Here is a 23,808-nt window from a genome sequence, read left to right on the forward strand (position 1 = left end):
CGCTTTGAGGCCTGTACTGGAAAAGGAAGTATCTTCACATAACAACTGCACAGAAGCATTCTCAGAAACTTCTTTGTGATGCGTGCATTCAACTCACAGACTTGAGCCTTTCTTTTGAAAGAGCAGTTTTGAAACCCTCTTTTTGTAGAATCTGCAAGTGGATATTTGGAGCTTTTTAGGGCCTATTCTGGGAAAAGAAATATCTTCACCTAAAAACTAGACAGAAGAATTTTCACAAACTTCTGTGTGATTAGTGCATTCAACTCACAGACTTGAACATTGCTTTTGATAGAGCAGTTTGGAAACACTCCTTTAGTAGAATCTGCAAGTCTTTATTTGGAGCGCTTTGACGGCTATGCTGGAAAAGGAAATATCTTCACATAAAAACTAGACAGAAGCATTCTCAGAAACTTCTTTGTGATGAGTGCATTCTACTCATAGAGTTGAAGCCTCCTTTTGGTGGAAGAGTTTTCAAGCTCTCTTTTTGTAGAATCTGCAAGTGCATATTTGGAGCGCTCTGAGGCCTGTGCTGGGAAATGAAATATCTTCACCTAAAAACTACACAGAAGCATTCTCAGAAACTTCTGTGTGATGAGTGCATTCAACTCACAGACTTGAACGTTTATTTTGATAGGACAGTTTTGAAACACTCCTTTCGTAGAATCTGCAAGTGTTTATTTCGAGCGCTTTGAGGCCTATGCTGGAAAAGGAAGTATCTTCACATAACAACTACACAGAAGCATTCTCAGAAACTTCTTTGAGATGAGTGCATTCAACTCACAGACTTGAGCCTTCCTTTTGAAAGAGCAGTTTTGAAACACTCTTTTTGTAGAGTCTGCAAGTGGATATTTGGAGCACTTTATGGCCTATGCTGGGAAAAGAAATATCTTCACCTAAAAACTAGACAGAAGCATTCTCACAAACTTCTGCGTGATTACTGCATTCAACTCACAGACTTGAACATTGCTTTTGATAGAGCAGTTTGGAAAAACTCCTTTTGTAGAATCTGCAAGTGTTTATTTGGAGCGCTTTGACGCCTATGCTGGAAAAGGAAATATCTTCACATAAAAACTAGACAGAAGCATTCCAAGAAACTTCTTGGTGATGAGTGCATTCTACTCACAGAGTTGAAGCCTCTTTTTGTTTGAAGAGTTTTCAAGCTGTCTTTTTGAAGAATCTGCAAGTGCATATTTGGAGCGCTCCGGGGCCTATGCTGGGAAATGAAATATCTTCACCTAAAAACTACACAGAAGCATTCTCAGAAACTTCTGTGTGATGAGTGCATTCAACTCACAGACTTGAACATTCCTCTTGATAGAGCAGTTTGGAAACACTCCTTTTGTAGAATCTGCAAGTGTTTATTTGTATCCCTTTGACGCCTATGCTGGAAAAGGAAATATCTTCAACTAAAAACTACACAGAAGCATTCTCAGAAACTTCTTTGTGATGAGTGCATTCAACTCACAGACTTTAACGTCTCTTTTGATAGGACAGGTTTCAAACACTCCTTTCGTAGAGTCTGCAAGTGTTTATTTCGAGCGCTTTGAGGCCTATGCTGGAAAAGGAAGTATCTTCACATAACAACTACAAAGAAGCATTCTCAGAAACTTCTTTGTGGTGAGTGCATTCAACTCACAGACTTGAGCCATTCTTTTCAAAGAGCAGTTTTGAAACACTCTTTTTGTAGAATCTGCAAGTGGATATTTGGAGCGCTTTAAGGCCTATTCTGGGAAAAGAAATATCTTCACCTAAAAACTAGACAGAAGAATTCTCACAAACTTCTGTTTGATTAGTGCATTCAACTCACAGACTTGAACATTGTTTTTGATAGAGCAGTTTGGAAACACTCCTTTAATAGAATCTGCAAGTGTTTATTTGGAGCGCTTTGACGCCTATGCTGGAAAAGGAAATATCTTCACATAAAAACTAGACAGAAACATTCTCAGAAACTTCTTTGTGATGAGTGCGTTCTACTCACAGAGTTGAAGCCTCTTTTTGGTGGAAGAGTTTTCAATCTCTCTTTTTCTAGAATCTGCAAGTGCATATTTGGAGCGCTCTGAGGCCTGTGCTGGGAAATGAAATATCTTCACCTAAAAACTACACAGAAGCATTCTCAGAAACTTCTGTGTGATGAGTGCATTCAACTCACAGACTTGAACATTCCCTCTGATAGAGAAGTTTGGAAACACTCCTTTTGTAGAATCTGCAAGTGTTTATTTGGAGCGCTTTGACGCCTATGCTGGAAAAGGAAATATCTTCACATAAAAAATAGACAGAAGCATTCTCAGAAACTTCTTTGTGGTGAGTGCATTGTACTCACAGACTTGAACATTCCTCTTGAGAGATCAGTTTGGAAACACTCCTTTTGTAGAATCTGCAAGTGTTTATTTCGAGCGCTTTGAGGCCTATGCTGGAAAAGGAAGTATCTTCACATAACAACTACACAGAAGCATTCTCAGAAACTTCTTTGTGATGATTGCATTCAGCTCACATACTTGAGCCTTTCTTTGAAAGAGCAGTTTTGAAACACTCTTTTTGTAGAATCTGCAAGTGGAAATTTGGAGCGCTTTAAGGCTTATTCTGGGAAAAGAAATATCTTCACCTAAAAACTAGACAGAAGCATTCTCACAAACTTCTGTGTGATTACTGCATTCAACTCACAGACTTGAACATTCCCTCTGATAGAACAGTTTGGAAACACTCCTTTTGTAGAATCTGCAAGTGTTTATTTGGATCGCTTTGACGCCTATGCTGGAAAAGGAAATATCTTCAGCTAAAAACTACACAGAAGCATTCTCAGAAACTTCTCTGTGATGAGTGCATTCAACTCACAGACTTGAGCCTTTCTTTTGAAAGAGCAGTTTTGAAACACTCTTTTTGTAGAATCTGCAAGTGGAAATTTGGAGCGCTTTAAGGCCTATTCTGGGAAAAGAAATATCTTCACCTAAAAACTAGACAGAAGCATTCTCACAAACTTCTGTGTGATTACTGCATTCAACTCACAGACTTGAACATTCCCTCTGATAGAACAGTTTGGAAACACTCCTTTTGTAGAATCTGCAATTGTTTATTTGGATGGCTTTGACGCCTATGCTGGAAAAGGAAGTATCTTCAGCTAAAAACTACACAGAAGCAGTCTCAGAAACTTCTCTGTGATGAGTGCATTCAACTCACAGACTTGAACGTTTCTTTTGATAGGACAGTTTTGAAACACTCCTTTTGTAGAATCTGCAAGTGTTTATTTCGAGCGCTTTGAGGCCTATGATGGAAAAGGAATTATCTTCACATAACAACTACACAGAAGCATTCTCAGAAACTTCTTTGTGATGAGGGCATTCAACTCACAGACTTGAGCCTTTCTTTTGAAAGAGCAGTTTTGAAACACTCTTTTTGTAGAATCTGCAAGTGGAAATTTAGAGCGCTTTAAGGCTTATTCTGGGAAAAGAAATATCTTCACCTAAAAACTAGACAGAAGCATTCTCACAAACTTCTGTGTGATTACTGCATTCAAATCACAGACTTGAACATTCCCTCTGATGGAGCAGTTTGGAAACACTCCTTTTGTAGAATCTGCAAGTGTTTATTTGGATCACTTTGACGCCTAGGCTGGGAAATGAAATATCTTCACCTAAAAACTACACAGAAGCATTCTCAGAAACTTCTGTGTGATGAGTGCATTCAACTCACAGAGTTGAAGCCTCTTTTTGTTTGAAGAGTTTTCAAGCTGTCTTTTTGAAGAATCTGCAAGTGCTTATGTGGAGCGCTCCGAGGCCTATGCTGGGAAATGAGATATCTTCACCTAAAAACTACACAGAAGCATTCTCAGAAACTTCTGTGTGATGAGTGCATTCAACTCACAGACTTGAAAGTTTCTTTTGATAGCACAGTTTTGAAACACTACTTTCCTAGAATCTGCAAGTGTTTATTCGAGCGCTTTAGGGCCAATGCTGGAAAAGGAAGTATCTTCACATAACAACTACACAGAAGAATTCTCAGAAACTTCTTTGTGATGAGTGCATTCAACTCACAGACTTGAGCCTTTCCTTTGAAAGAGCAGTTTTGAAACACTCTTTTTGTAGAATCTGCAAGTGGAAATTTGGAGCGCTTTAAGGCCTATTCCTGGAAAAGAAATATCTTCACCTCAAAACTAGACAGAAGCATTCTCACAAACTTCTGTGTGATTACTGCATTCAACTCACAGACTTGAACATTCCCTCTGATAGAGCAGTTTGGAAACACTCCTTTAGTAGAATCTGCAAGTGTTTATTTGGAGCGCTTTGACGCCTATGCTGGAAAAGGAAATATCTTCACATAAAAACTAGACAGAAGCATTCTCAGAAACTTCTTTGTGATGAGTGCATTCTACTCATAGAGTTGAAGCCTCTTTTTTGTGGAAGAGTTTTCAAGCTCTCTTTTTGTAGAATCTGCAAGTGCATATTTGGAGCGCTCTGAGGCCTGTGCTGGGAAATGAAATATCTTCACCTAAAAACTACACAGAAGCATTCTCAGAAACTTCTGTGTGATGAGTGCATTCAACTCACGGACTTGAACATACCCTCTGATAGAGCAGTTTGGAAACACTCCTTTTGTAGAATCTGCAAGTGTTTATTTGGAGCGCTTTGACGCCTATGCTGGAAAAGGAAATATCCTCACATAAAAACTAGACAGAAGCATTCTCAGAAACTTCTTGTGGTGAGTGCATTGTACTCACAGACTTGAACATTCCTCTTGAGAGATCAGTTTGGAAACACTCCTTTTGTAGAATCTGCAAGTGTTTATTTGGATCGCTTTGACGCCTATGCTGGAAAAGGAAATATCTTCACCTAAAAACTACACAGAAGCATTCTCAGAAACTTCTCTGTGATGAGTGCATTCAACTCACAGACTTGAACGTTTCTTTTGACAGGACAGTCTTGAAACACTCCTTTTGTAGAATCTGCAAGTGTTTATTTCGAGCGCTTTGAGGCCTATGCTGGAAAAGGAAGTATCTTCACATAACAACTACACAGAAGCATTCTCAGAAACTTCTTTGTGATGAGGGCATTCAACTCACAGACTTGAGCCTTTCTTTTGAAAGAGCAGTTTTGAAACACTCTTTTTGTAGAATCTGCAAGTGGAAATTTGGAGCGCTTTAAGGCCTATTCTGGGAAAAGAAATATCTTCACCTAAAAACTAGACAGAAGCATTCTCAGAAACTTCTGTGTGATTACTGCATTCAACTCACAGACTTGAACATTCCCTCTGATAGAGCAGTTTGGAAACACTCCTTTTGTAGAATCTGCAAGTGATTATTTGGTTCGCTTTGACGCCTATGCTGGAAAAGAAATATCTTCACCTAAAAACTACACAGAAGCATTCTCACAAACTTCTGTGTGATTACTGCATTCAACTCACAGACTTGAACATTCCCTCTGATAGAACAGTTTGGAAACACTCCTTTTGTAGAATCTGCAAGTGTTTATTTGGATCGCTTTGGCGCCTGTGCTGGAAAAGGAAATATCTTCAGCTAAATACTACACAGAAGCATTCTCAGAAACTTCTCTGTGATGAGTGCATTCAACTCACAGACTTGAACGTTTCTTTTGATAGGACAGTTTTGAAACACTCCTTTTGTAGAATCTGCAAGTGTTTATTTCGAGCGCTTTGAGGCCTATGCTGGAAAAGGAATTATCTTCACATAACAACTACACAGAAGCATTCTCAGAAACTACTTTGTGATGAGTGCATTCAACTCACAGACTTTAACGTCTCTCATTATAGGACAGTTTTCAAACACTCCTTTCGTAGAGTCTGCAAGTGTTTATTTCGAGCGCTTTGAGGCCTATGCTGGAAAAGGAAGTATCTTCACATAACAACTACACAGAAGCATTCTCAGAAACTTCTTTGTGATGAGTGCATTCAACTCACAGACTTGAGCCATTCTTTTCAAAGAGCAGTTTTGAAACACTCTTTTTGTAGAATCTGCAAGTGGATATTTGGAGCACTTTAAGGCCTATGCTGGGAAAAGAAATATCTTCACCTAAAAACTAGACAGAAGCAATCTCACAAACTTCTGTGTGATTAGTGCATTCAACTCACAGACTTGAACATTGCTTTTGATAGAGCAGTTTGGAAACACTCTTTTGTAGAATCTGCAAGTGTTTATTGGGAGCGCTTTGACGCCTATGCTGGAAAAGGAAATATCTTCACATAAAAACTAGACAGAAGCATTCTCAGAAACTTCTTTGTGATGAGTGCATTCTACTCACAGAATTGAAGCCTCTTTTTGTTTGAAGAGTTTTCAAGCTGTCTTTTTGAAGAATCTGCAAGTGCATATTTGGAGCGCTCCGAGGCCTATGCTGGGAAATGAAATATCTTCACCTAAAAACTACACAGAAGCATTCTCACAAGCTTCTGTGTGATGAGTGCATTCAACTCACAGACTTGAACGTTTCTTTTGATAGGACAGTTTTGAAACACTCCTTTCCTAGAATCTACAAGTGTTTATTCGAGCGCTTTGGGGCCAATGCTGGAAAAGGAAGTATCTTCACATAACAACTACACAGAAGCATTCTCAGAAACTTCTTTGTGATGAGTGCATTCAACTCACGGACTTGAGCCTTCCTTTTGAAAGAGCAGTTTTGAAACACTCTTTTTGTAGAGTCTGCAAGTGGATATTTGGAGGGCTTTGAGGCCTATGCTGGGAAAGGAAATATCTTCACCTGAAACTAGAAAGAAGCATTCTCACAAACTTTGTGTGATTACTGCATTCAACTCACAAACTTGAACATTCGCACTGATAGAGCAGTTTGGAAACACTCCTTTTGTAGAATCTGCAAGTGTTTATTTGCAGCGCTTTGACGCCTATGCTGGAAAAGGAAATATCTTCACATAAAAACTACACAGAAGCATTCTCAGAAACTTCTTTGTGATGAGTGCATTCTACTCACAGAGTTGAAGCCTCTTTTTTGTGGGAGAGTTTTCAAGCTCTCTTTTTGTAGAATCTACAAGTGCATATTTGGAGCGCTCTGAGGCCTGTGCTGGGAAATGAAATATCTTCACCTAAAAATTACACAGAAGCATTCTCAGAAACTTCTGTGTGATGAGTGCATTCAACTCACAGACTTGAACGTTTATTTTGATAGGACAGTTTTGAAACACTCCTTTCGTAGAATCTGCAAGTGTTTATTTCGAGCGCTTTGAGACCTATGCTAGAAAAGGAAATATCTTCACATAACAACTACACAGAAGCATTCTCAGAAACTTCTTTGTGATGAGCGCATTCAACTCACAGACTTGAGCCTTCCTTTTGAAAGAGCAGTTTTGAAACACTCTTTTTGTAGAGTCTGCAAGTGGATATTTGCAGGGCATTGAGGCCTATGCTGGGAAAAGAAATATCTTCACCTAAAAACTAGACAAAAGCATTCTCACAAACTTCTGTGTGATTACTGCATTCAACTCACAGACTTGAACATTCCCTCTGAAAGAGCAGTTTGGAAACACTCCTTTTGTAAAATCTGCAAGTGTTTATTTGGATCGCTTTGACGCCTATGCTGGAAAAGGAAATATCTTCACCTAAAAACTACACAGAAGCATTCTCAGAAACTTCTCTGTGATGAGTGCATTCAACTCACCGACTTGAACGTTTCTTCTGATAGGACAGTTTTGAAACACTGCTTTTGTAGAATCTACAAGTGTTTATTTCGAACGCTTTGAGGCCTGTACTGGAAAAGGTAGTATCTTCACATAACAACTGCACAGAAGCCTTCTCAGAAACTTCTTTGTGATGAGTGCATTCAACTCACAGACTTGAGCCTTTCTTTTGAAAGAGCAGTTTTGAAACCCTCTTTTTGTAGAATCTGCAAGTGGATATTTGGAGCTTTTTAAGGCCTATTCTGAGAAAAGAAATATCTTCACCTAAAAACTAGACAGAAGAATTTTCACAAACTTCTGTGTGATTAGTGCATTCAACTCACAGACTTGAACATTGCTTTTGATAGAGCAGTTTGGAAACACTCCTTTAGTAGAATCTGCAAGTGTTTATTTGGAGCGCTTTGACGGCTATGCTGGAAAAGGAAATATCTTCACATAAATACTAGACAGAAGTATTCTCAGAAACTTCTTTGTGATGAGTGAATTCTACTCATACAGTTGAAGCCTCTTTTTGGTGGAAGAGTTTTCAAGCTCTCTTTTTGTAGAATCTGCAAGTGCATATTTGGAGCACTCTGAGGACATTGCTGGGAAATGAAATATCTTCACCTAAAAACTACACAGAAGCATTCTCAGAAACTTCTGTGTGATGAGTGCATTCAACTCACAGACTTGAACGTTTATTTTGATAGGACAGTTTTGAAACACTCCTTTCGTAGAATCTGCAAGAGTTTATTTCGAGCGCTTTGAGGCCTATGCTGGAAAAGGAAGTATCTTCACATAACAACTACACAGAAGCATTCTCAGAAACTTCTTTGTGATGAGTGCATTCAACTCACAGACTTGAGCCATTCTTTTCAAAGAGCAGTTTTGAAACACTCTTTTTGTAGAATCTGCAAGTGGATATTTGGAGCACTTTAAGGCCTATGCTGGGAAAAGAAAAATCTTCACCTAAAAACTAGACAGAAGCAATCTCACAAACTTCTGTGTCATTACTGCATTCAACTCACAGACTTGAACATTGCTTTTGATAGACCAGTTTGGAAACACTCTTTTGTAGAATCTGCAAGTGTTTATTGGGAGTGCTTTGACGCCTATGCTGGAAAAGGAAATACCTTCACATAAACACTAGACAGAAGAATTCTCAGAAACTTCTTTGTGATGAGTGCATTCTACTCACAGAGTTGAAGCCTCTTTTTGTTTGAAGAGTTTTCAAGCTGTCTTTTTGAAGAATCTGCAAGTGCATATTTGGAGCGCTCTGAGGCCTATGCTGGGAAATGAAATATCTTCACCTAAAAACTAGACAGAAGCATTCTCAGAAACTTCTGTGTGATGAGTGCATTCAACTCACAGACTTGAAAGTTTCTTTTGATAGGACAGATTTGAAACTAGAATCTGCAAGTGTTTATTCGAGCGCTTTGGGGCCAATGCTGGAAAAGGAAGTATCTTCACATAACAACTACACAGAAGCATTCTCAGAAACTTCTTTGTGATGAGTGCATTCAACTCACAGACTTGAGCCATTCTTTTCAAAGAGCAGTTTTGAAACACTCTTTTTGTAGATTCTGCAAGTGGATATTTGGAGCGCTTTAAGGCCTATGCTGGGAAAAGAAATATCTTCACCTAAAAACTAGACAGAAGCATTCTCACAAACTTCTGTGTGATTAGTGCATTCAACTCACAGACTTGAACATTGCTTTTGATAGAGCAGTTTGGAAACACTCTTTTGTAGAATCTGCAAGTGTTTATTGGGAGCGCTTTGACGCCTATGCTGGAAAAGGAAATACCTTCACATAAACACTAGACAGAAGAATTCTCAGAAACTTCTTTGTGATGAGTGCATTCTACTCACAGAGTTGAAGCCTCTTTTTGTTTGAAGAGTTTTCAAGCTGTCTTTTTGAAGAATCTGCAAGTGCATATTTGGAGCGCTCCGAGGCCTATGCTGGGAAATGAAATATCTTCACATAAAAACTAGACAGAAGCATTCTCAGAAACTTCTGTGTGATGAGTGCATTCAACTCACAGACTTGAAAGTTTCTTTTGATAGGACAGTTTTGAAACTAGAATCTGCAAGTGTTTATTCGAGCGCTTTGGGGCCAATGCAGGAAAAGGAAGTATCTTCACATAACAACTACACAGAAGCATTCTCAGAAACTTCTTTGTGATGAGTGCATTCAACTCACAGACTTGAGCCATTCTTTTCAAAGAGCAGTTTTGAAACACTCTTTTTGTAGAATCTGCAAGTGGATATTTGGAGCGCTTTAAGGCCTATGCTGGGAAAAGAAATATCTTCACCTAAAAACTAGACAGAAGCATTCTCACAAACTTCTGTGTGATTAGTGCATTCAACTCACAGACTTGAACATTGCTTTTGATAGAGCAGTTTGGAAACACTCTTTTGTAGAATCTGCAAGTGTTTATTGGGAGCGCTTTGACGCCTATGCTGGAAAAGGAAATATCTTCACATAAAAACTAGACAGAAGCATTCTCAGAAACTTCTTTGTGATGAGTGCATTCTACTCACAGAGTTGAAGCCTCTTTTTGTTTGAAGAGTTTTCAAGCTGTCTTTTTGAAGAATCTGCAAGTGCATATTTGGAGCGCTCCGAGGCCTATGCTGGGAAATGAAATATCTTCACCTAAACACTACACAGAAGCATCCTCAGAAACTTCTGTGTGATGAGTGCATTCAACTCAGAGACTTGAACGTTTCTTTTGATAGGACAGTTTTGAAACACTCCTTTCCTAGAATCTGCAAGTGTTTATTCGAGCGCTTTGGGGCCAATGCTGGAAAAGGAAGTATCTTCACATAACAACTACACAGAAGCATTCTCAGAAATTTCTTTGTGATGAGTGCATTCAACTCACAGACTTTAACGTCTCTTTTGATAGGACAGATTTCAAACACTCCTTTCGTAGAGTCTGCAAGTGTTTATTTCGAGCGCTTTGAGGCCTATGCTGGAAAAGGAAGTATCTTCACATAACAACTACACAGAAGCATTCTCAGAAACTTCTTTGTGATGAGTGCATTCAACTAACAGACTTGAACATTGCTTTTGATAGAGCAGTTTTGAAACACTCCTTTAGTAGAATCTGCAAGTGTTTATTTGGAGCGCTTTGACGCCTATGCTGGAAAAGGAAATATCTTCACATAAAAACTAGACAGAAGCATTCTCAGAAACTTCTTTGTGATGAGTGCATTCTACTCACAGAGTTGAAGCCTCTTTTTGTTTGAAGAGTTTTCAAGCTGTCTTTTTGAAGAATCTGCAAGTGCATATTTGGAGCGCTCCAAGGCCTATGCTGGGAAATGAAATATCTTTACCTAAAAACTACACAGAAGCATTCTCAGAAACTTCTGTGTGATGAGTGCATTCAACTCACAGACTTGAACATTCCTCTTGATAGAGCAGTTTGGAAACACTCCTTTGGTAGAATCTGCAAGTGTTTATTTGTATCGCTTTGACGCCTATGCTGGAAAAGGAAATATCTTCACCTAAAAACTACACAGAAGCATTCTCAGAAACTTCTGTGTGATGAGTGCATTCAACTCACAGACTTGAACGTTTCTTTTGATAGAACAGTTTTGAAACACTCCTTTCCTAGAATCTGCAAGTGTTTACTGGAGCGCTTTGGGGCCAATGCTGGAAAAGGAAGTATCTTCACATAACAACTACACAGAAGCATTCTCAGAAACTTCTTTGTGATGAGTGCATTCAACTCACAGACTTGAGCCTTCCTTTTGAAAGAGCAGTTTTGAAACACTCTTTTTGTAGAGTCTGGAAGAGGATATTTGGAGGGCTTTGAGGCCTATGCTGGGAAAAGAAATATCTTCACCTGAAACTAGACAGAAGCATTCTCCCAAACTTTGTGTGATTACTGCATTCAACTCACAAACTTGAACATTCCCTCTGATAGAGCAGTTTGGAAACACACCTTTTGTAGAATCTGCAAGTGTTTATTTGGATCGCTTTGACGCCTATGCTGGAAAAGGAAATATCTTCACCTAAAAACTACCCAGAAGCATTCTCAGAAACTTCTCTGTGATGAGTGCATTCAACTCACAGACTTGAACGTTTCTTTTGACAGGAAAGTTTTGAAACACTCCTTTGTAGAATCTGCAAGTGTTTATTTCGAGCGCTCTGAGGCCTATGATGGAAAAGGAAGTATCTTCATATAACAACCACACAGAAGCATTCTCAGAAACTTCTTTGTGATGAGTGCATTCAACTCACAGACTTGAGCCTTTCTTTTGAAAGAGCAGTTTTGAAACACTCTTTTTGTAGAATCTGCAAGTGGATATTTGGAGCGCTTTAAGGCCTATTCTGGGAAAAGAAATATCTTCACCTAAAAACTAGACAGAAGAATTCTCACAAACTTCTGTGATTAGTGCATTCAACTCACAGACTTGAACATTGCTTTTGATAGAACAGTTTGGAAACAATCCTTTTGTAGAATCTGCAAGTGTTTATTTGGATCGCTTTGACGCCTATGCTGGAAAAGGAAATATCTTCAGCTAAAAACTACACAGAAGCATTCTCAGAAACTTCTCTCTGATGAGTGCATTCAACTCACAGACTTGAACGTTTCTTTTGATAGGACAGTTTTGAAACACTCCTTTGTAGAATCTGCAAGTGTTTATTTCGAGCGCTTTGAGGCCTATGCTGGAAAAGGAATTATCTTCACATAACAACTACACAAAAGCATTCTCAGAAACTTCTTTGTGATGAGGGCATTCAACTCACAGACTTGAGCCTTTCTTTTGAAAGAGCAGTTTTGAAACACTCTTTTTCCAAAATCTGCAAGTGGAAATTTGGAGCGCTTTAAGGCCTATTCTGGGAAAAGGAATATCCTCCCCTAAAAACTAGACAGAAGCATTCTCACAAACTTCTGTGTGATTACTGCATTCAACTCACAGACTTGAACATTCCCTCTGATAGAGCAGTTTGGAAACACTCCTTGTGTAGAATCTGCAAGTGTTTATTTGGATCGCTTTGACGCCTATGCTGGAAAAGGAAATATCTTCAACTAAAAACTACACAGAAGAATTCTGAGAAACTTCTCTGTGATGAGTGCATTCAACTCACAGACTTGAACGTTTCTTTTGATAGGACAGTTTTGAAACACTCCTTTTGTGGAATCTGCAAGTGTTTATTTCGAGCGCTTTGAGGCCTGTGCTGGAAAAGGAAGTATCTTCACATAAAAACTACACAGAAGCTTTCTCAGAAACTTCTTTGCGATGAGTGCATTCAACTCACAGACGTGAGCCTTTCTTTTGAAAGAGCAGTTTTGAAACACTCTTTTTGTAGAATCTGCAAGTGGATATTTGGAGCGCTTTAAGGCCTATTCTGGGAAAAGAAATATCTTCACCTAAAAACTAGACAGAAGAATTCTCACAAACTTCTGTGTGATTAGTGCATTCAACTCACAGACTTGAACATTGCTTTTGATAGAGCAGTTTGGAAACACTCCTTTAGTAGAATCTGCAAGTGTTTATTTGGAGCGCTTTGACGCCTATGCTGGAAAAGGAAATATCTTCACATAAAAACTAGACAGAAGCATTCTCAGAAACTTCTTTGTGATGAGTGCATTCTACTCATAGAGTTGAAGCCTCTTTTTGGTGGAAGAGTTTTCAAGCTCTCTTTTTGTAGAATCTGCAAGTGCATAATTGGAACGCTCTGAGGCCTGTGCTGGGAAATGAAATATCTTCACCTAAAAACTACACAGAAGCATTCTCAGAAACTTCTGTGTGATGAGTGCATTCAACTCACAGACTTGAACATTCCCTCTGATAGAGCAGTTTGGAAACACTCCTTTTGTAGAATCTGCAAGTGTTTATTTGGAGCGCTTTGACGCCTATGCTGGAAAAGGAAATATCTTCACATAAAAACTAGACAGAAGCATTCTCAGAAACTTCTTTGTGGTGAGTGCATTGTACTCACAGACTTGAACATTCCTCTTGAGAGATCAGTTTGGAAACACTCCTTTTGTAGAATCTGCAAGTGTTTATTTGGATCGCTTTGACGCCTATGCTGGAAAAGGAATTATCTTCACCTAAAAACTACACAGAAGCATACTCAGAAACTTCTCTGTGATGAGTGCATTCAACTCACAGACTTGAACGTTTCTTTTGACAGGACAGTCTTGTAACACTCCTTTTGTAGAATCTGCAAGTGTTTATTTCGAGCGCTTTGAGGCCTATGCTGGAAAAGTAAGTATCTTCACATAACAACTACACAGAAGCATTGTCAGAAACTTCTTTGTGATGAGTGCATTCAGCTCACAGACTTGAGCCTTTCCTTTGAAAGAGCAGTTTTGAAACACTCTTTTTGTAGAATCTGCAAGTGGAAATTTGGAGCGCTTTAAGGCCTATTCTGAGAAAAGAAATATCTTCACCTTAAAACTAGACAGAAGCATTCTCACAAACTTCTGTGTGATTACTGCATTCAACTCACAGACTTGAACATTCCCTCTGATATAACAGTTTGGAAACACTCCTTTTGTAGAATCTGCAAGTGTTTATTTGGATCGCTTTGACGCCTATGCTGGAAAAGGAAATATCTTCAGCTAAAAACTACACAGAAGCATTCTCAGAAACTTCTCTGTGATGAGTGCATTCAACTCACAGACTTGAACGTCTCTTTTGATAGGACAGTTTTGAAACACTCCTTTTGTAGAATCTTCAAGTGTTTATTTCGAGCGCTTTGAGGCCTATGCTGGAAAAGGAATTATCTTCACATAACAACTACACAGAAGCATTCTGAGAAACTTCTTTGTGATGAGGGCATTTAACTCACAGACTTGAGCCTTTCTTTTGAAAGAGCAGTTTTGAAACACTCTTTTTGTAGAATCTGCAAGTGGAAATTTGGGGTGCTTTAAGGCCTATTCTGGGAAAAGAAATATCTTCACCTGAAAACTAGACAAAAGCATTCTCACAAACTTTGTGTGATTACTGCATTCAACTCACAGACTTGAACATTCCCACTGATAGAGCAGTTTGGAAACACTCTTTTTGTAGAATCTGCAAGTGTTTATTTGGATCGCTTTGACTCCTATGCTGGAAAAGGAAATATCTTCAGCTAAAAACTACACAGAAGCATTCTCAGAAACTTCTCTGTGATGAGTGCATTCAACTCACAGACTTGAAAGTTTCTTTTGATAGGACAGTTTTGAAACACTCCTTTTGTAGAATCTGCAAGTGTTTATTTGGAGCGCTTTGACGCCTATGCTGGAAAAGGAAATATCTTCACATAAAAACTAGACAGAAGCATTCTCAGAAACTTCTTTGTGGTGAGTGCATTGTACTCACAGACTTGAACATTCCTCTTGAGAGATCAGGTTGGAAACACTCCTTTTGTAGAATCTGCAAGTGTTTATTTCGAGCGCTTTGAGGCCTATGCTGGAAAAGGAAGTATCTTCACATAACAACTACACAGAAGCATTCTCAGAAACTTCTTTGTGATGATTGCATTCAGCTCACAGACTTGAGCCTTTCCCTTGAAAGAGCAGTTGTGAAACACTCTTTTTGTAGAATCTGCAAGTGGAAATTTGGAGCGCTTTAAGGCTTATTCTGGGAAAAGAAATATCTTCACCTAAAAACTAGACAGAAGCATTGTCACAAACTTCTGTGTGATTACTGCATTCAACTCACAGACTTGAACATTCCCTCTGATAGAACAGTTTGGTAACACTCCTTTTGTAGAATCTGCAAGTGTTTATTTGGATCGCTTTGACGCCTAAGCTGGAAAAGGAAATTTCTTCAGCTAAAAACTACACAGAAGCATTCTCAGAAACTTCTCTGTGATGAGTGCATTCAACTCACAGACTTGAACGTTTCTTTTGATAGGACAGTTTTGAAACACTCCTTTTGTAGAATCTGCAAGTGTTTATTTCGAACGCTTTGAGGCCTGTACTGGAAAAGGAAGTATCTTCACATAACAACTGCACAGAAGCATTCTCAGAAACTTCTTTGTGATGAGTGCATTCAACTCACAGACTTGAGTCTTACTTTTGAAAGAGCAGTTTTGAAACCCTCTTTTTGTAGAATCTGCAAGTGGATATTTGGAGCTTTTTAAGGCCTATTCTGGGAAAAGAAATATCTTCACCTAAAAACTAGACAGAAGCATTCTTACAAACTTCTGTGTGATTAGTGCATTCAACTCACAGACTTGAACATTGCTTTTGATAGAGCAGTTTGGAAACACTCCTTTAGTAGAATCTGCAAGTGTTTATTTGGAGCGCTTTGACGGCTATGCTGGAAAAGGAAATATCTTCACATAAAAACTAGACAGAAGCATTCTCAGAAACTTCTTTGTGATGAGTGCATTCTACTCATACAGTTGAAGCCTCTTTTTGGTGGAAGAGTTTTCAAGCTCTGTTTTTGTAGAATCTGCAAGTGCATATTTGGAGCGCTCTGAGGCCTGTGCTGGGAAATGAAATATCTTCACCTAAAAACTACACAGAAGCATTCTCAGAAACTTCTGTGTGATGAGTGCATTCAACTCACAGACTTGAACGTTTATTTTGATAGGACTGTTTTGAAACAATCCTTTCGTAGAATCTGCAAGTTTTTATTTCGAGCGCTTTGAGGCCTATGCTGGAAAAGGAATTATCTTCACATAACAACTACACAGAAGCATTCTCAGAAACTTCTTTGTGATGAGTGCATTCAACTCACAGACTTGAGCCTTCCTTTTGAAAGAGCAGTTTTGAAACACTCTTTTTGTAAAGTCTGCAAGGGTATATTTCGAGGGCTTTGAGGCCTATGCTGGGAAAAGTAATATCTTCACCTAAAAACTACACAGAAGCATTCTCACAAACTTCTGTCTGACTAGTGCATTCAACTCACAGACTTGAACATTCCCTCTGATACAGTAGTTTGGAAACACTCCTTTTGTAAAATCTGCAAGTGTTTATTTGGAGAGCTTTGACGCCTATGCTGGAAAAGGAAATATCTTCAAAGAAAGACTACACAGAAGCATTCTCAGAAACTTCTTTGTGATGAGTGGATTCAGCTCACATACTTGAGCCTTTCTTTTGAAAGAGCAGTTTTGAAACACTCTTTTTGTAGAATCTGCAAGTGGAAATTTGGAGCGCTTTAAGGCCTATTCTGGGAAAAGAAATATCTTTACCTAAAAACTAGACAGAAGCATTCTCACTAACTTCTGTGTGATTACTGCATTCAACACACAGACTTGAACATTCCCTCTGATAGAACAGTTTGGAAACACTCCTTTTGTAGAATCTGCAAGTGTTTATTTGGATCGCTTTGACGCCTAAGCTGGAAAAGGAAATATCTTCACATGAAAACTAGACAGAAGCATTCTCAGAAACTTCTTTGTGATGAGTGCATTCCACTCAGAGAGTTGAAGCCTCTTTTTGGTGGAAGAGTTTTCAAGCTCTCCTTTTGTAGAATCTGCAAGTGCATATTTGGAGCGCTCCGAGGCCTGTACTGTGAAATGAAATATCTTCACCTAAAAACTACACAGAAGCAATCTCAGAAACTTCTGTGTGATTAGTGCATTCAACTCACAGACTTGAACGTTTCTTTTGATAGGACAGTTTTGAAACACTCCTTTTGTAGAATCTGCAAGTGCTTATTTCGGGCGCTTTGAGGCCTATGCTGGAAAAGGAAGTATCTTCACATAACAACTACACAGAAGCATTCTCAGAAACTTCTTTGTGATGAGTGCATTCAAATCACAGACTTGAGCCTTCCTTTTGAAACAGCAGTTTTGAAACACTCTTTTTGTAGAGTTTGCAAGTGGATATTTGGAGGGCTTTGAGGCCTATGCTGGGAAAAGACATACCTTCACCTAAAAACTAGACAGAAGCATTCTCACAAACATCTGTGTGATTAGTGCATTCAACTCACAGACTTGAACATTCCCTCTGATAGGGCAGTTTGGAAACACTCCTTTTGTAGAATCTGCAAGTGTTTATTTGGAGCTCTTTGACGCCTATGCTGGATAAGGAAATATCTTCACATAAAAACTACACAGAAGCATTCTCAGAAACTTCTGTGTGATGAGTGCATTCAACTCACAGACTTGAACGTTTCTTTTGATAGGACAGTTTTGAAACACTCCTTTTGTAGAATCTGCAAGTGTTTATTTCGAGCGCTTTGAGGCCTATGATGGAAAAGGAAGTATCTTCACATAACAACTACACAGAAGCCTTCTCAGAAACTTCTTTGTGATGAGTGCATTCAACTCACAGACTTGGGCCTTTCTTTTGAAAGAGCAGTTTTGAAACACTCTTGTTGTAGAATCTGCAAGGGGATATTTGGAGCGCTTTAAGGCCTACTATGGGAGAAGAAATATCTTCACCTAAAAACTAGACAGAAGCATTCTCACAAACTTCTGTGTGATTAGTGCATTCAACTCACAGACTTGAACATTCCTTTTGATAGAGCAGTTTGGAAACACTCCTTTTGTAGAATCTGCAAGTGTTTATTTCGAGCGCTTTGACGCCTATGCTGGAAAAGGAAATATCTTCACATAAAAATTAGAGAGAAGAATTCTCAGAAACTTCTTTGTGATGACTTCATTCTACTCACAGAGTTGAAGCCTCTTTTTGGTGGAAGAGTTTTCAAGCTCTCTTTTTCTAGAATCTGCAAGTGCATATTTGGAGCGCTCCGAGGCCTATGCTGGGAAATGAAATATCTTCACCTAAAAACTACACAGAAGCATTCTCAGAAACTTCTCTGTGATGAGTGCATTCAACTGACAGACTTGAACGTTTCTTTTGATAGGACAGTTTTGAAACACTCCTTTCGTAGAATCTGCAAGTGTTTATTTCGAGCGCTTTGAGGCCTATGCTGGAAAAGGAACTATCTTCATATAACAACTACCCAGAAGCATTCTCAGAAACTTCTTTGTGATGAGTGCATTCAACTCACAGACTTGAGCCTTTCTTTTGAAAGAGCAGTTTTGAAACACTCTTTTTGTAGAATCTGCAAGTGGATATTTGGAGCACTTTAAGGCCTTTTCTGCAAAAAAAAATACCTTCACCTAAAAACTAGACAGAAGCATTCTCACAGACATCTGTGTGATTAGTGCTTTCAACTCACAGAGTTGAACATTCACTTTGATAGGGCAGTTTGGAAACACTGCTTTTGTAGAATCTGCAAGTGTTTATTTGGAGCTCTTTGACGCCTATGCTGGAAAAGGAAATATCTGCACATAAAAACTAGCCAGAAGCATTCTCACAAACATCTGTGTGATTAGTGCATTCAACTCACAGACTTCAACATTCCCTCTGATAGAGCAGTTTGGAAACACTCCTTTTGTAGAATCTGCAAGTGTTTATTTGGAGCGCTTTGACGCCTATGATGGAAAAGGAAATATCTTCACATAAAAACTAGACAGAAGCAGTCTCAGAAACTTCTTTGTCATGAGTGCATTCTACTCACAGACTTGAACATTCCTCTTGAGAGAGCAGTTTGGAAACACTCCTTTTGTAGTATCTGCAAGTGCCTATTTTGATCGCTTTGACGCCTATGTGGAAAAGGAAATATCTTCACCTAAAAACTACATAGAAGCATTCTCAGAAACTTCTGTGTGATGAGTGCATTGAACTCACAGACTTGAACGTTTCTATTGATAGGACAGTTTTGAAACACTCCTTTTGTAGAATCTGCAAGTGTTTATTTCGAGCGCTTTGAGGCCTATGCTGGAAAAGGAAGTATCTTCACATAACAACTACACAGAAGCATTCTCAGAAACTTCTTTGTGATGAGTGCATTCAACTCACAGTATTGGGCCTTTCTTTTGAAAGAGCAGTTTTGAAACACTCTTTTTGTAGAATCTGCAAGTGGATATTTGGAGCGCTTTAAGGCCTATTCTGGGAAAAGAAATATCTTCACCTAAAAACTAGACAGAAGCATTCTCACAAACTTCTGTGTGATTAGTGAATTCAACTCACAGACTTGAACATTCTTTTTGATAGAGCAGTTTGGAAACACTCCTTTTGTAGAATCTGGAAGTGTTTATTTCGAGGGCTTTGACGCCTATGCTGGAAAAGGAAATATCTTCACATAAAAAGTAGACAAAAGAATTCTCAGAAACTTCTTTGTGATGAGTGCATTCTACTCACGGAGTTGAAGCCTCTTTTTGGTGGAAGAGTTTTCAAGCTCTCTTTTTGTAGAATCTGCAAGTGCATATTTGCAGCGCTCCGAGGCCTATGCTAGGAAATGAAATATCTTCACCTAAAAACTACACAGAAGCATTCTCAGAAACTTCTGTGTGATGAGTGCATTCAACTCACAGACTTGAACGTTTCTTTTGATAGGACAGTTTTGAAACACTCCTTTTGTAGGATCTGCAAGTGTTTACTTCGAGCGCTTTGAGGCCTATGCTGGAAAGGAAGTATCTTCACATAACAACTACACAGAAGCCTTCTCAGAAACTTCTTTGTGATGAGTGCATTCAACTGACAGACTTGAGCCTTCTTTTGAAAGAGCAGTTTTGAAACACTCTTTTTGTAGAGTCTGCAAGTGGATATTTGGAGGGCTTTGAGGCCTTCTCTGGAAAAAGAAATATCTTCACCTAAAAACTAGACAGAAGAATTCTCACAAACTTCTGTGTGATTAGTGCATTCAAATCACAGACTTGAACATTCCTTTTGATAGAGCAGTTGGGAAACACTCCTTTTGTAGAATCTGCAAGTGTTTATTTGGAGAGCTTTCGCGCCTATGCTGGAAAAGGAAATATCTTCACATAAAAAATAGACCGAAGCATTCTCAGAAACTTCTTTGTGATGAGTGCATTCTACTCACAGACTTGAACATTCCTCTTGAGAGAGCAGTTTGGAAACACTCCTTTTGTAGAATCTGCAAGTGTTTATTTGGATCGCTTTGACGCCTAGGCTGGAAAAGGAAATATCTTCACCTAAAAACTGCACAGAAGCATTCTCAGAAACTTCTGTGTGATGAGTGCATTCAACTCACAGACTTGAACGTTTCTTTTGATAGGACAGTTTTGAAGCACTCCTTTTGTAGAATCTGCAAATGTTTATTTCGAGCGCTTTGAGGCCTATGCTGGAAAAGGAAGTATCTTCACATAACAACTACACAGAAGCCTTCTCAGAAACTTCTTTGTGATGAGTGCATTCAACTCACAGACTTGAGCCTTCCTTTTGAAAGAGCAGTTTTGAAACAGTCTTTTTGTAGAGTCTGCAAGTGGATATTTGGAGGGCTTTGAGGCCTTTTCGGGAAAAAGAAATATCTTCACCTAAAAACTAGACAGAAGAATTCTCACAAACTTCTGTGTGATTAGTGCATTCAAATCACAGACTTGAACATTCCTTTAGATAGAGCAGTTGGGAAACACTCCTTTTGTAGAATCTGTAAGTGTTTATTTGGAGCGCCTTGGCGCCCATGCTGGAAAAGCAAATATATTCACATAAGAACTAGACGTAAGCATTCTCAGAAACTTCTTCGTAATGAGTGCATTCTACTCAGAGACATGAATATTCCTCTTGAGAGAGCAGTTTGGAAACACTCCTTTTGTAGAATCTGCAAGTGTTTATTTGGATCGCTTTGACGCCTATGCTGGAAAAGGAAATATCTTCTCCTAAAAACTACACAGAAGCATTCTCAGAAACTTCTGTGTGATGAGTGCATTCAACCCACAGACTTGAACGTTTCTATTGAAAGGACAGTTTTGAAACACTCCATTCGTAGAGTCTGCAAGTGTTTATTTCGAACGCTTTGAGGCGTATTCTGGAAAAGGAAGTATCTTCACATAACAACTACACAGAAGCTTTCTCGGAAACTTCTTTGTGATGAGTGCATTCAACTCACAGACTTGGGCCTTCCTTTTGAAAGAGCAGTTTTGAAACACTCTTTTTGTAGAGTCTGCAAGTGGATATTTGGAGAGCTTTGAGGCCTAAGCTGGGAAAAGAAATATCTTCACCTAAAAACTAGACAGAAGCATTCTCACAAACATCTGTGTGATTAGTGCATTCAACACACAGACTTGAACATTCCCTCTGATAGGGCAGTTTGGAAACACTCCTTTTGTAGAATCCGCAAGTGTTTCTTTGGAGCTCTTTGACGCCTATGCTGGAAAAGGAAATATCTTCACATAAAAACTAGCCAGAAGCATTCTCACAAACATGTTTGTGATTAGTGCATTCAACTCACAGACTTGAACATTCCCTCTGAAAGAGCAGTTTGGAAACACTCCTTTTGTAGAATCTGCAAGTGTTTATTCAGAGCGCTTTGACGCCTATGATGGAAAAGGAAATATCTTCACATAAAAACTAGACAGAAGCATTCTCAGAAACTTCTTTGTGATGAGTGCATTCTACTCACAGACTTGAACCTTCCTCTTGAGAGAGCAGTTTGGAAACACTCCTTTTGTAGAATCTGCAAGTGTTTATTTGGATCGCTTTGACGCCTATGCTGGAAAAGGAAATATCTTCACCTAAAAACTACACAGAAGCATTCTCAGAAACTTCTGTGTGATGAGTGCATTCAACTCACCGACTTGAACGTTTCTTTTGATAGGACAGTTTTGAAACACTCCTTTTGGAGAATCTGCAAGTGTTTATTTCTAGCGCTTTGGGGCCTAGGCTGGAAAAGGAAGTATCTTCACATAACAACTACACAGAAGCATTCTCAGACACTTTTTTGTGATGAGTGCATTCAACTCACAGACTTGAGCCTTTCTTTTGAAAGAGCAGTTTTGAAACACTCTTTTTGTAGAATCTGCAAGTGAATATTTGCAGCGCTTTAAAGCCTCTTCTGGGAAAAGAAATATCTTCACCTAAAAACTAGACAGAAGCATTCTGACAAACATCTGTGTGATTAATGCATTCAACCCACAGACTTGAACATTCCCTCTGATAGGGCAGTTTGGAAACACTCCTTTTGTAGAATCTGCAAGTGTTTATTTGGAGTGCTTTGACGCCTATGATGGAAAAGGAAATACCTTCACATAAAAACTAGACAGAAGGATTCTTAGAAACTTCTTTGTGATGAGTGCATTCTACTCACACAGTTGAAGCCTTTTTTTCGTGTAAGAGTTTTCAACCTCTCTTTTTGTAGAATCTGCAAGTGCATATTTGGAGCGCTCCGAGGCCTATGCTGGGAAATGAAATATCTTCACCTAAAAACTACACAGAATCATTCTCAGAAACTTCTGTGTGATGAGTGCATTCAACTCACAGACTTGAACGTTTCTTTTGATAGGACAGTTTTGAAACACTCCTTTCGTAGAATCTGCAAGTGTTTATTTCGAGCGCTTTGAGGCCTATGCTGGAAAAGGAAGTATCTTCACATAACAACTACCCAGAAGCATTCTCAGAAACTCCTTTGTGATGAGTGCATTGTACTCACAGACTTGAGCCTTTCTTTTGAAAGAGCAGTTTTAGGAAGAATCAATATCATGAAAATGGCCATCCTTCCCAAGGTAATTTAGAGATTCAATGCCATCCCCTTCAAGCTACCAATGACTTTCTTCACAGAATTGGAAAAAACTACTTTAAAGTTCATATGGAACCAAAAAAGAGCCTGCATCGCCAAGTCAATCCTAAGCCAAAAGAACAAAACTGGAGGCATCACACTACCTGACTTCAAACTATACTACAAGGCTACAGTAACCAAAACAGCATGGTACTGGTACCAAAACAGAGATATAGATCAATGGAACAGAACAGAGCCGTCAGAAATAATGCCACATATCTACAAGTATCTGATCTTTGACAAACCTGACAAAAACAAGAAATGGGGAAAGGATTCCCTATTTAATAAATGGTGCTGGGAAAACTGGCTAGCCATATGTAGAAAGCTGAAACTGGATCCCTTCCTTACACCTTATACAAAAATCAATTCAAGATGGATTAAAGACTTAAATGTTAGACCTAAAACCATAAAAACCCTAGAAGAAAACCTAGGCATTACCATTCAGGACATAGGCATGGGCAAGGACTTCATGTCTAAAACACCAAAAGCAATGGCAACAAAAGCCAAAATTGACAAATGGGATCTAATTAAACTCAAGAGCTTCTGCACAGCAAAAGAAACTACCACCAGAGTGAACAGGCAACCTACAAAATGGGAGAAAATTTTCGCAACCTACTCATCTGACAAAGGGCTAATATCCAGAATCTACAATGAACTCCAACAAATTTACAAGAAAAAAACAAACAACCCCATCAAAAAGTGGGCGAAGGACATGA

This window comes from Pongo pygmaeus, chromosome 8 (genome assembly GCF_028885625.2).
Source record: "Pongo pygmaeus isolate AG05252 chromosome 8, NHGRI_mPonPyg2-v2.0_pri, whole genome shotgun sequence".
Lineage (NCBI taxonomy): Eukaryota > Metazoa > Chordata > Mammalia > Primates > Hominidae > Pongo > Pongo pygmaeus.